The sequence below is a fragment of the Equus quagga genome, unplaced genomic scaffold (assembly GCF_021613505.1).
Source record: "Equus quagga isolate Etosha38 unplaced genomic scaffold, UCLA_HA_Equagga_1.0 72560_RagTag, whole genome shotgun sequence".
Taxonomy (NCBI): Eukaryota; Metazoa; Chordata; class Mammalia; order Perissodactyla; family Equidae; genus Equus; species Equus quagga.
The window spans coordinates 303,801-317,698 of record NW_025802468.1 but is presented as its reverse complement, the minus strand read 5'-3'; positions in this window follow the sequence as shown (position 1 = coordinate 317,698).

The following is a 13,898-nucleotide window of genomic DNA, read 5'->3' as shown; positions in this document are numbered from 1 at the left end:
AGGTGGTTAGTGTATTGTCCAGTTTACATGAACACTAGCCACGCTCTGGGTTATCACAGCAAATTAAGATTAAAGGAAATGTGCAGCTTTCAGCACATTCTTATAAAATGAAGAAAGCAGTAAATTAATATCAACAGCTCTCTAGTTCATCAGTTAATGGTTTCATTGATTCACTGACTGATTCCTTAATTTAACAGTGAAGGAATTATTTGTTGAGATTCTACTATGTGCCAGGCATTCTTTAGACACTGAGAATGCAGACAGGAACAAAACAGTATGTCTTCAGAGAGTATATGGTCTAAGGAGGAGGCAAACAATAAACAAGTGAATACGTAGTAGTGGCAATATGAAGAAATATAAAATACGGTAAGGGAAAAGAGACTTTGGCTGCTGAAAATCAGAAACTGATTGGATAGGGAGGTAAGGAGAGGCTTCTTTTTGGAACTGATATTCGTGCTGAGACTTGAACAAAGTGAGGGCACACAAAAGCCAGAGCGTAAAAACTTCCCATATAGAATTCTTCTTACCAGTCAAGATGATAACGTGAGGACAACTGGAGAACAAATAGGAGCCACAGCGATACATTATTCTATCCGTTTGTCTATCTTTGAGGATGCTTTCCATAAAATCATAGATTTTTAATGCATACAGCAATTAACATGTGTTGGAGTTTAGAGCCAAGAATTAAAGCAAAAAAGGAGAAAAATTCTAACAAGAAACCTCAACTTCTTAGCTGCTATGGCAAAGGAAGCCACACAGTCATTCCATAACTCTCAAACACTAGAGGTGATACTACTCTATCGGAAAGAACTCTTTATTGCTCTAAGTTCTGAGAGAACTGTTTCAGAGAGCTGGTGCATAAGGGGCATGAAATAATCCAATGAATGATATCCTGTATAGCAGATTTACAAAGAAATGCAGCTATCCTATAAACGGCTATTACTTACATAGGTCCTCCATGGAAACCAAGGATGTGTTAAGTGCCTTGAAAGGTCAGGCAGGCAGAGTAATGTGACAATTTCACTTATTCCACAGGTAATATTTAAAACTAACATACTCCCATAACAGAGGTTCTCAGCTCTTTCAGATCCTAAGCCCTCCTCCTCTACAAACATGTTGTAATGTCTCTTTTACTATTCATAAAGGTAGGTTAATCAAGCTGTCTAGATATGCAACTAAAAAATAAGTAGGTAGTACACTAAGTGGTCTAAGGGACAAATAAGTGGAAGGAAAGTTAAGTTATATAAATGTTCAACTATAACAACACTAAAAGACACAATACTTATGTCTACTTCTAATGGATAAGCTTGGAATTCGAGTAAATTAAGATCAGAAGCCATTTCAGACAGGTTTAGTATAGCAAAAGTGTGAAAAGGTAGGTATACACTAATGTAAGCCTGACACTAGGAGAAAACAAATTTGTATTTAATAAGAAAAACATGAGGAGAAAAGATACTATCTATTAAATTAGTACCATTTAACATGTAAAAAACTGAGAAGTATAATACTCTCTCAGATGAACTGGGCCAAAATAATTTGCTATGTCATGAGGTGATAGAGGGTAGAGAGAAATCAATACCAAAAAATTTTTTCTCTTGAAATTCCACTACATCTTGTGGTATCTGTTCACTTCCTTAACTATAAGATGACCATGGAGATCATATCCTTTGGTAGATGGCCATACTAGAGTATAGATAGTAAATAAAAACAATGCAGTAACAGCTGTAAAGAAGCGTAGAGCTTCTGAAGACAAATAATAAAATAAGAGGGAAAACCATGGCAAAACAAACAATATTAAATAATTTCAATTGTTATTTTCCCCACAAATTGCTTACTATTCTTGGTGTTCTATGTAAGATATGTGAGTTGCCATACTATGAAATATTTTAACTGCTTTATTAACTAAATTCAGAGGGATTTGTATTTCATGTGTCTCCATTAACTTAATAATATTTTATTCCAAGTTAATTAAAGGGTGTCCAAGTTCCTGTGTGTAGGCAGACTGTTACAGAAATGTGGTATTGCAACTGAGATCCCCTGAGCAGCATTGCTATTATGATGCATTATAGATTGGACTGAATTTTGTCCCTCCCTCAGATTCATATGTTGAAGCCCTAACCCCCAGTGGAGCTGTATTTGGAGACTGGCCTTTAAGGAAGTAATTAAGCTTAAATGAAGTCATAAAGGTGGGGCCCTAATCTACAAATGTGAAAAAACTACATTGAGCTGTAGACAGACAAATAAGTGTATGTAAATCTGAATAATATTTGTAGATTGTATGAATTCCAACTTTGTGGTTTTGATCTTGTACTCTAGTAAGAAAAGCCATTACCATGGTTGTTAAGTGTAACAGTTCTTTATACGTTTGGATACCAGACATATGATATTAACAGATATATGATTTGCAAATATTTTCTCCTCTTCTGTAGCTGTCTTTTTGCTTTCTTGATAATGTTCTTTTATGTACAAAAGTTTACAATTTTGGTAGAATCAATATACCTATTTTTTTCTTTGTTGTTCATGCTTTTGGTGTCATATCTAAGAATCCATTGCTAAATCCAAGGTCATGAAGACTTGCCAATATGTTTTTTCTGAGTTGTATAGATTTCACTATTATATTTAAATCACTGATCCAATTTAAGTGAAGTTTTGTATATGGTGTGAGGTAGGGATCCAACTTTACTCTTTTTCATGTGGATATTTGATCTTCTAGAAGTACTGGTTGAAGAGACTTCTTTTTTCACTGAATAATGGATCGAATTCTTTTTCTTGCCATCCTTGCCTTATATACTTGGATATAAGGATTTATTTGTAGACTCAATTCTATTACATTGGTCTATGTATCCATCCTTTTATCACACTGCTCCTTTCACTTCAATTTTTTTTTCGTGAAGAATTTGTCAATTCTTTTTTAAATATTTGGTAGAATTTGCCAGTGAAGCCATCTGATTCAAAGTTTTTCTTCTTTGGGACATTTTTAATTACTGATTCGATGTCATCATTAATTACAGGTCTATTTGGTTTTTCTATTTCTTCATGATTCCTTCTTGGAAGGTTGTAGGTTTCTAGGCATTTTGATCTTTTCTCTAGATTATCTAATTTGTTGTTGACATACAGTTATTCCTATTACTCTCTTATGATCTATTTATTTATTTACATATTTATTTCTCTTTTATTCCAATATAATCAGTCATAATGTCCCCATTTTCATTTCTATTTTAGTAATTTTTGTCTTCTCTTTTATTTTCTTAGTCAACCTAACTAAAGTTTTCAGTTTTGTTAATCTTTTTGAAGAACTGGCTTTTGGTTTCCCTGATTTTCTCTACAGCTGATGCATTTTCTATTTTAGTTATGTCCCCTGTACTTGTATTATTTCCTTCCTTCTGCTAACTTTGGTGTACTTTGTTCTTCTTCAAGCTCATTAAGGTACAAAGTTAGGTTGTTCATTTGAGATCTTCCTTCCTTTTTGACATAAACATTTGCAGCTATAAATGTCCTTGGCACTGTTTTCACATATGTGGCAGCTTAGCACTGGCAGTGCTGATCAGTAAATCTGAGCTGGAGCTGATCTTTCACCTTCTCTCTAGAATATACAGGTGATTTAGAGCAATATCTTCATCTTCTGATGTTGAAATGGAAGATTACCTTCCCACTGAGACTCAGCTACATTATTTAGCAGGGAAGGTAGAGCACAACATTTATATTTGCTTGGAAGATCAGCATCAATTCTTCAGTCAGACTCACAGATAATACCCTGGGAGGGGAACTGGGACACCACCGCAAATCTGGAATGGGGAGAATAACAATCAGCCCTGCAGATGAAATCCCTGCAGTGGAATTGGAGCAACTCCTATATCTATATCTTCTTGGGGTCATGGTGCAGGGTTGAAAGATCAGCTCCCAGTCCTGCCCTGAAGACACTATGTTAGCAGGGGAATTGCAACACCACTGGCATCTTCTGAAAGAGGAATGTGCAATGGACTGAATTGTGTCCCTCACCAGTAAATCTGTGTGTTGAAGCCATAACCTCCAATGTGCCTATAGAGATAGGGCCCTTAAGGAGGTAATTAAGATTAAATGAAGTGATAAAAGTGGGATTCTGATATGACAAGATTAGTCTCTTTCTAGGAAGAGTCAGCAGAGAGCACTCTCTCATCTTTGTCATGTGAGCACACAGCAACAAGGTAGCTGACCAGACGCTGGGAGGAGAAGTCAACCTGCTGACACCTTGATCTCAGACTTCAAGCCCCTAGAACTGTGAGAAAATAAATTTTTGTAGTCTAGGCTACCCAGTCTATGGTATTTGGTGATGACAGCCTGAGTTGACTAAGAACAGAAGTATAATCAGCTCCTTGCCATGAACCACATACATTATCAAAGCATGGAAATTAGAGCATGTCCTGCATATTTAAGGCTAAGAATGTAAAGTCGACTTCCCATTAAGACCCACAAACACAGGAGAATTGAAGCACTGAGTGCATCTTCTGTGCTGGGTATGTAAGATCATCTCCCTTCTCAACCCCACTAATACTATCCAGGCAGGGGAATTGGAAAACCACCTACAGTTACTCGGGCTTGGGAAGAAAGAAAATCAGATTCCCATTGCACCAGGCAGAATACCTGGGAGAGGAATTGGAGCACCACCTGCATCTTCTAGGTGGGAGATAGAAGATAGCTTCCATTCAGATCCACAGAAACTCTTTTGGTAGAACAGTTAATCATGCTTCCACCTTCTGCACTAGGGATGAAAAATCAACTCCCTGCTAAGCACCCCTTACATTATCCCAGCATTTTAATTGAAGCAACACCTGCATACTCTAAGCTGGGATGAAAGATCCGCTCTCTACTGAGACCACAGAATCTATATCAGCAGGAGAATTAAATATTCTCCTGCTTAAATTAAACAAAGACTTACTGCCCTTATGGGATAGAAGATCAGCTCTCAGCTCAGCCTTGCCTACACGGTCCTTCCTAGGGGTCTGGAATGTTGAATCTTCTGCTTGGGGGTCCTTGAAAGATTAGCTTCAAACCAATCATTTCAAAAATTAATACTGCATTCAATGCTGGCATCTTCTGAAGGAGTAATTAGAAGATTAGGTCCTGACACTCCAGCACTATCCTGTGATAAGCAGTGGAACACAACCTGCATCTTATGGGGGAAGATAGAAGGTCAGCTCCCCACTCAGCACCATAGACCCAACCCTGGAAAGGCATTTGGATCATTACTGGTGTCTTTGCAGAAAGGAGAGGGAAACATTAACTCCTTGAACCAACCCTGAGATGTATCCAGGAATGGAAATTGGAAGATGTCCTCCTTCTTCTGATCAGTTAGAGGTGAGTGTGTGTGTGTGTGTGTGTAAGATCAGCTCACCTGTCAGGACCACGGAAACTCTGCCTGCAGTTGTATTGGAGCACCACCAGCGTCTTCTACCAGTATCAGGAAATAAATTACCAACAGTTCATGAGTTATCATCCCAGCACAGTAATTGGATCACTATTTTATCGGTGAAAAATATAAAATTAACTCCCAGCGCAGCCCCACCAATATATGCAAAGGAAGAGGAGCAGTGACTGCACTTCCCAACAGTGAATAAAAGATCAGTTCCATGCTCCGAAAATTGCAAACACAGCCTGTATAAGCTAGATTGGGGATGAAGATCAACTCCCTACTGCAACCTGTTGACACTATCCTGGGAGGAAAATTGGAGTACCACTGGCATCTTTAAGGGATGGTAAATCATGAGGACTAGAAGACCATCTTCATTGTGTGAGTTAAAGATGAAAGATCAGCTCTTAGCACAAACTTATAGACATTATTTATTGCAGCAAGGGAAATGGAAGACTGACTAAATCTTCTGAAAGGTGCCTGGAAGATACCCTTCTCTTCTCAGGCCCATGGACAGAATGCCAACAGGGAACTGGAGCACTATGGCATCTAGGAAGGAGCTGAAGTATCAGCTCTCCACTCAGACTCACAGACACTTTCTGGTAGGAGAATTTAAAAACTACTTAGATCTTCTGGACTGAGAACAGATCTGCTCTCTGCTCAGACCTGCAGGCATTTCTTGGGAGGAGAATTAGAGCACAATGTGGGTCAATGATGGAGATCACTTCCGCCTTAGATCTTCAGACACTACCTGCGTCTTTTGGTAAAGGATCAAAATTGGCTCCCCACTCAGCTTGCCTATGCTATTCATGCAGGCAAATAGGGTAATGCCTGTATCTTCTTGGTGTATAGAAAATCAGCTCCCTACTCAGACCCTCAGATACTATCTTGGCAGATGAATTAAAGTACTGCCATCTTTTTTAGATCATAAATGAAAGGTGAGTTCTCCCCTCAGAAACTGTGGCAATCAGGAAAAATGAGCATGGCTTGCATTTCTTGTGGGACATGAAGACAATTCCCTGCTCAGTCTTGGAAATTAGAGCACTTACTTTTACCTTCTGGGACAGGTGGTTGGAATGTCAGCTCCCTGCTCAGCCTATCAACACTATCCCTGCAGAGGAACCTGAGTACCACCAACATCTTCTAGAAAGCTAATGAAAGATCAGTTACCCTATCAGTCATGGACACATGACCCTGGGTCAATAGCTGAAGCACCATCCACATCTTCTGTGCAGGGGACAAAATTCAACTCTCAGCTCAGGTCCTCAAATACTGTACCTATACAGGGTCTGGAGCACTGCTTGCATCTCCTGGAGGGGTGCTGGGAGGTACAGCTTCCTGTTCATTCCTGAAGACACAGTCAAAGCAGGACCTTTGAAACACCAGTGGCATCTTTTGCTAAGAAAGATCAGCTCTCAATCAGATTCTCAGACATGATCCTGCACAGAAATCAGAGCATATCCTGCATCTTTAATTTGACAGTATGTGGAAGGTCTTCTGGCAAAGGAAATGGGGCACCATTTTTATCTTACTTGGGCATAGAAGATTGGAATCCCACACAACACTTCCAACTCTAGCCCTGCAGTCTAATGATAGAAGATCAGCACCCCACTCAGACTCATTGACAGCATCCAGACAGGCAAATTAGAGCATTGCCTGCATCTTCTGCTTAAGGAGGATAAAAGATTAGCTCTCTGCACAACCCTGCAGACACTATCCTTGCAGTGGAATTGGAGCACCACCTGCATATTCTGGGTGGTGGTTGGAAGATCGTCTCCTGCTCAGATGTGCAGACACTATTGAAGAATGAGGACTGCAGCTCTACCTCAATATTCTGGACAAAGGATGAAGACCGGCTTTTCATCTTGATCCACAGAAACTGTATACATGGGAGAACTGGAGAATCATACATATTTTCTTTGCAGAGAGTGGAAGTTCAGTTCTCTGATCATCACTACTAACACCATCATAGGAGAGGAATTGCTATGTGATCTTCTGGATTGAACATGGAAGATCACTTTCCTTCTCAGACTCAAGGACACTCCTAGAAAGGGATCTAGAGAACAGCCTACATCTTTAGGAGGAAGGTTGAATATTATCTCCCTACTCAGACCCTCACACACTATGCTGGCTGGGAAACTGGAATACCACTTGAATCTTTGGGTGAGGACAGTTTCATAGCCTGTATTTTCTATAGGGGAGGGGGCAGCATGTTGGAAGACAAGTTGCCAGTCTTCTCACAGACAACTTGTTCACAGCAAGTTGATTGACTGGCATCTTCCATGGGAAGAAGAGATATAACCATTTGCTCTGGATTTCAGATACCCAGTAAAGGGATTAGAGCACCACTTGCATCTTATGGTCTCAGGATGGAAGATTAGCTCCTGCTCAGGCCTCAGATTCTATCCCTGTAGGGTAATTGGAGCAAATCCCTATATTATCTGACCTAGGGATGAAAACAAATTTACTATTCAGACTAGCTGCACAATTTAGCCAGAGCAATTAGAGTGCTCCCACACTTTCTAGGAGTGTGAGAGCAGATGAAAATCAGCTCCCCACCCTGACCTGCAGACTATCCCAAAAGGAAAATGGAACACCTTGTAACACCTCATAGGATCTTATAGGCAGAGAATGGAAATTAATATCTGGTTTCAGCCCAATAGATGCTCCTGACAGAGAAATTGGAACATCATCTTCACCTTCTACATGGGAGCTTGAAATATCAGTTTGCCTCTCATGTTCTGGAGTACAGAAGAGGAATGAAGGTCATCTTCCTGTTGAGATCCACGAGTGTTCTACCAGTGTGTGAAGAAGACCACTCCCTGAAACTTCCCAAAGACAATGGTAAAATCAGCTTTCTTCTTGGCATAACAGACACTGTCCCAGAGGGGAAACTGAAAAACTGCCTGCATTTTTTGGGCAAGGGCTGGAAGGTTAGCTCACTGCTCATCCTTACTAACCCTAAACCGTGAATGGATTGGGAACATTGCTTACGGCACATAAGGTAGAGGACAGAAAATTAAGTTCCTCAAATCCCACTCCCAACCCCCAATACACACACACACACACACACACACATACACACACCATCACAGCATGCAGAAGTGGAGCAACATATGCACTTTGATAGAAATAAAGATATCTCCTTGCTCTGACTGCAAAAAAGAAAAAAATGAAAAAAAATCTACTCAGGGGAATTACTTGAAGTTTTTAGGTGAAGTGGGGTTCAAGATGTTGGAAAGAAGGGCTATCAGCTCCCCACTCGGATCTGAAGACATGATGCTAGCAGGGGAATTGGAGTGTTGCCTGCAACTTCTGTGACGGGAGGGATGGAAGATCAATTTCCCTCTTAGTCACATAGATACTATCCTGGCAGGAGAATTGGAGGACTGCCTTCATCTTCTGGCGAGAGGGGTAATTCACCTCATCACTTTGACCTGACACCATATGACACTGTATGTCAGGGGAAGTGGAGCACTGCCTGCATCCTCCAGTGAGAGGCTTGGATGTTCCTCTTCCCTGAGCACTGCAGGCATTTTCTGTACCCTGGAATTGGAGGCCTGCCTACAACTCTGGTGGTGGTGGGATGGGGGATATCTCCCTGCTTAGTATCTCAGATATCTCTGCAGGAGTATTGGAGCACTGCATGTGTCTTCTTGATGAGAGAAATATATTAGCTCCCTGCTGTATTTGCAGATATTCTTCTGACAGTGCAATTAAAGTAATATAAGCACTTTCTGCATGGGGTATGGAAAATCAGGATGCCTCTGAATCTTGCAGACTCTATGCCTTCAGGATATCTGGAGTACCACCTGCATTTTTTAGAGATGGAGTGGATGATCAACCCTCATAGAGTCCTGCACATCTTATCCAGGGCAACAGTCTCTTGAACAAATAGTACTGGGAAAACTCGATATCCACATGCATAAGAATGAAGTTGAAACTTTTTCTTATATCATATACAGTAATTAACTCAAATGGATTAAAGAACTAAAGTATACACCTCTTTGAAGAAAACATAGGAGAAAAACTTCTTGACATTGAACCTGACAATGATTTCTTGGATATGACACCAAAAGCGCACACAATTAAAGCGAAAATAGACAAATAGGATTACATAAAACTTAAAACTTCTATACATCAAAGAACACAATCAACAGAGTGAAAAGGTAAACTATGAAATTGGAGAAAATATTTTCAAATAATCTATTTGATAAGGAGTTAATACCCAAGATATACAAAGAACTCTTACAACTCAAGAACAACAAAACCCAAATAACTTTATTTAAAAATGGGCAAAAGATTTGAATAGACATTTCTCCAAATAGGATATACAAAAAGAAGGATATGAAGATGTTCAACGTCACTAATCATTAGGGAAGTGCAAATCAAAACACTATTAGGATGGCTACTGTAAATACAAAAAGGAGAAAATAAGAGTTCGCAAAATGTGAAGAAATTGAAACACTTGGGCACTGATGGTGGGGATATAAAATGGTATAGGCGTTATGGAAAACAGTGTTCAGATTCCTCAAAAATCAAACATAGAATTACCATATGATCTAGCAATGCCACTTCTGGGTATCTATCCAAAAGAATCGAAAGCGGAATCTCAAAGACATACTTGCACTCCCATTTTCATTGCAGAATTATTGACAACAGCCAAGAGGTAGAAGAAAACCTAATGTCCACTGATGAATACAAGTAGAAAAAATGTGTATATAGATAGAATAGGATATTATTTTTCCTTAAAAAAATGAGGAAATGTCGAATGCTATGCCATGGATGAACTTTGAAATAAGTGAAATAAGTCAGAAACTAAAGATAAATAGCGTATGATTCTACTTATATAAGATCTCTAAAGTAGTCAAACTCATAGAAATGAAAGGTAGAATGGCTGTTGCCAGAGCTTGAGGATAAAAGAAAATGAGAGGATCTTGATATATATGGAATTTCAGTCTTGCAATATGACAAAGATAGTAAGGTCTAAATTTTGATCTGAATGGTGATTATCTGTGTGAATATGTATATATAAACTGAGCTGAACACTTGAAATTTATATAAATAGGTACAAATACATACACAGATATTTACTTATAAATGTATATTACATACTTCTATAATGTGTCTATGTACATATATAATATTTATACATATACGTGTGTATACATATATTTTTATATATATGCTAAGTTATACATGAATGGGAAAACAGTGCATGAAATAATACAGAAGTGTGGTTGGCTAAAGACTGATTGGAAAACTAATTCTGTTTATGCTACGGCAATTGTGAAATTACTGTGACTTGTTGAACCAGGAAGGTGGAGTTGAGAGATATTAGAGGTGGGAAGAGCACAGTCCTTGGAGCAACCACACTGGGCAATGAAATGGTGTAAAGAGCCATGGATTTGTAATCAGAAGTCCTTGAAGACGTGGTTCTCAGTCTTCTCTGCTTAGTATGTAATCTAAGAGAATTACACTGAAAAGCACTGATGTGTTGTGATCAGTCATTAGGTAAGTTACAAATTATTCACTGATGGTTATAAATCACTGACGCTTTAAATAATTTTGAGTTCATAATATAAGCATTTGTTAAAAACAAATTAAATCTTATAAAAAGCATACAATGAAAATCCATTGCTCTCCATCTTTATCTCCAAACCCTACTCCCCTAAGTCTCCCTCTCCAGTGGCAAGCGGTATCATCAGCTTCTTGAATATCCTTCCAAAAATAATCCTTGAATATTCATGAATCATTTCCTTAAAACCAAAGCCAATTCAAGGTATGCGTATAATAACGTTGTTTGAACAGTGAGTTTTTTTATGTGTGTGTGAGGAAGACTGGCCATGAGCTAATGTCTGTTGCCATTCTTTCTCTTTTTGCTTGGGGAAATTGTCACTGAACTAACATCTGTGCCCATCGCTTCTATTTGATGTGTAGGATGCTGCCACAGTGTGGCTTAGTGAGCAGTGCGTAGGTCTGAACCTGGGATCTGAACTTGTGAACCCCAGGCCGTTGAAGCGGAGTGTGTGAACTTAACCACTTCACCACCAGGCTGGCCCCCTGAATAGTGGATCTTCTCATTTTAAAAATGGAATTAAACTTTCATTACAAAAGTAATGCACACATTTTTTAAATTGTGTAAAGTAAAACTGAAAACTATCTCCACCCAATCCACCACTTCCCTATAATAATAATTTTATTGCTATTCTATACCTGATGATTGGATATCCAGGTGTCAGAAAAAAATGTTTACCTCTTCTTTACACCATGGGTTCCATGGTTATGTGGCAATCACCCTGCAAACCCTCCAACCACAAACCCCAACAAACTGTGTTTCTGCCTGAAATATCTCAACAACTTTCTGCCACTCTAGTGAGAGCTGGAATCCATGCTTTCCCTCTGCTCAGTCAGCTTTCTGACCGACCCTAGTACATCCCCATGTGGCCCTGTGTGGTGTGACACGGTGAATAATAAATTATTCCTTCAATGACAGTTATCTGTGTCATGCAATCATACCTATAAATTAAATCCCAGTGATTTAATCAAATCACTTTATAAATTAACTCGAACAAACATTTCAATGAAATTAGTACAGTGAGAAGGGTGACTCAGTGATGGATGGAGTTTCACCGCTGGCTGTTGGTTGTAATACTCGATACTGTGTCTGCTGTGACTTACTCAGGCTTTCCACCCTTAAATTGTTAGAGGAACCAAAGGGAGAAATTCCACACTCCTGCTTCTTTTAGGATTGCTGTAGTGTAGGATTACCCAAATTGGCATGCCTACCATTCATGTCTGGTACCAACCGGCCACCAAAGGTAACTGGCTAACTTACAAGGTAAGGCTCCCTCTGCCCAAGAGAGCAGGGAGAGGCTTCCCTTGAGATGCCAAGGGGTGAGTCTGATTCATCGAGCTGGCAGTACCAGATGGGCAAAGTCCATAAAGAAAATTGCTGTAGTCTGGGATAATCCACCCCCAGTTGGCATTCCCTGTCTCTTTACAAATTAATTTACACTGTAGTCTGGAATATCCCATCCTGATGTGGTAGTCCCCATTTTCGCTTTTATAAGTACTTGGGCCCATAGTTTTGATGGCAGAGAGGTAAAGAGTGCCCTCCCCATGAAAAGGCATGGCATCAGGCAAACATAAATGTTTCAATATTAAATCTGTTGCTTGCCCTGCTGCTGTCATGATTTGTCCCCAACTTCACTGGGATATAAGGGATCCACCCTTGGAGTACATTGGCCCAGTGTTTAATGAAAAAGGCAAAGAAGGAACATTTTGTCCCTGTTTCAAGACACCTGAGGAGGTTTCTCAATTTACAGATTACATATCCCTTGGCTAATGTGCTTGGGCAATCCTAAGTGCTGGAGTATCAGCATGGGAAAAGTCTCCTTTTCTTGTGTGAGGAAACCATCTGAACACAATAAAGGTCATACGGAAAGTCCACAGCAGGGAAAACTGAAAGATTTCCTCTAATAGCAGGAACAAAGCAAAGATGTGAAATAAGCCACGTGAAATAAGCCAGTCAGGAAAAGACAAATACTGTCTAATTCCACTTATATGTTTTCAAATTCATAGAAACAGAAAGAATAGTGGGGCTGGGGGGAAGGGAGAGATGGAGAATTACTCAATGGGTATATAACTTCAGATTTGCAAGATGAAAGTTATAGAGATCTGTTTCACAACATAAACTACAGATAAAATACGTAACACTATTGAAGCGTACACTTAAAAATGGTTGATGGCACATTTTATGTTTTTTACCAAGATACAATAACAGATTCCTGGGTCCTAGACAATTTTTCACGCAGTAAGTATAGAGTGCATACAAGATTTTGCATTTCTAACAAGTTTCCGAGTAATGTTGATGCTGGCAGTCCCCGGCCTATCTTCAAAAACGATTGCGCTGACGTGTCACATCTTTAAGATACTGATGGGTCATACTACTTTTCCTTAGATGGATCCTTGAATTTGTGGGAAATAAAGGACATCTATAAAATTGAGATTCTAGAAAACAGGGCAGTGAATTATCAGACTAATTGGAATCACAGGTCTGGCTGGATGCTATGTGTTAGAAGTTCTACTATAACTAAGTTACCAAGTTGCTGTGGTCTTACCTTGACTTAAGACTCCGGCCAGTGACATTCACCATATTCTCTTAACATTTAACTCCCATTTTTATTATTTACTATTTGAACTATTAGGTAAACACATGTTCCTTAAGAGCTCAAGAAATGCAGAATCTATCTTTAAAATCAAAGATTTTGTTAAAACAGAGGTGATGGTTGCACAAAATCATCAGTGTATTAAATGTCACTAATTGTACACGTTAATAGTGACTTTTACCTCAATAAAAGTCAAAATATCTCAAATCTTTTTGACTCTTGCTATAGAATGAATGTGTTTCCCCCTAAAATTTTTACGTTGAAACCTAATCTCAATATGTTGGTATTAAGAGGTAAGTCTTTGGGGAGGTGATTAGGCTATGGGCGTGGAGCCCTCCATG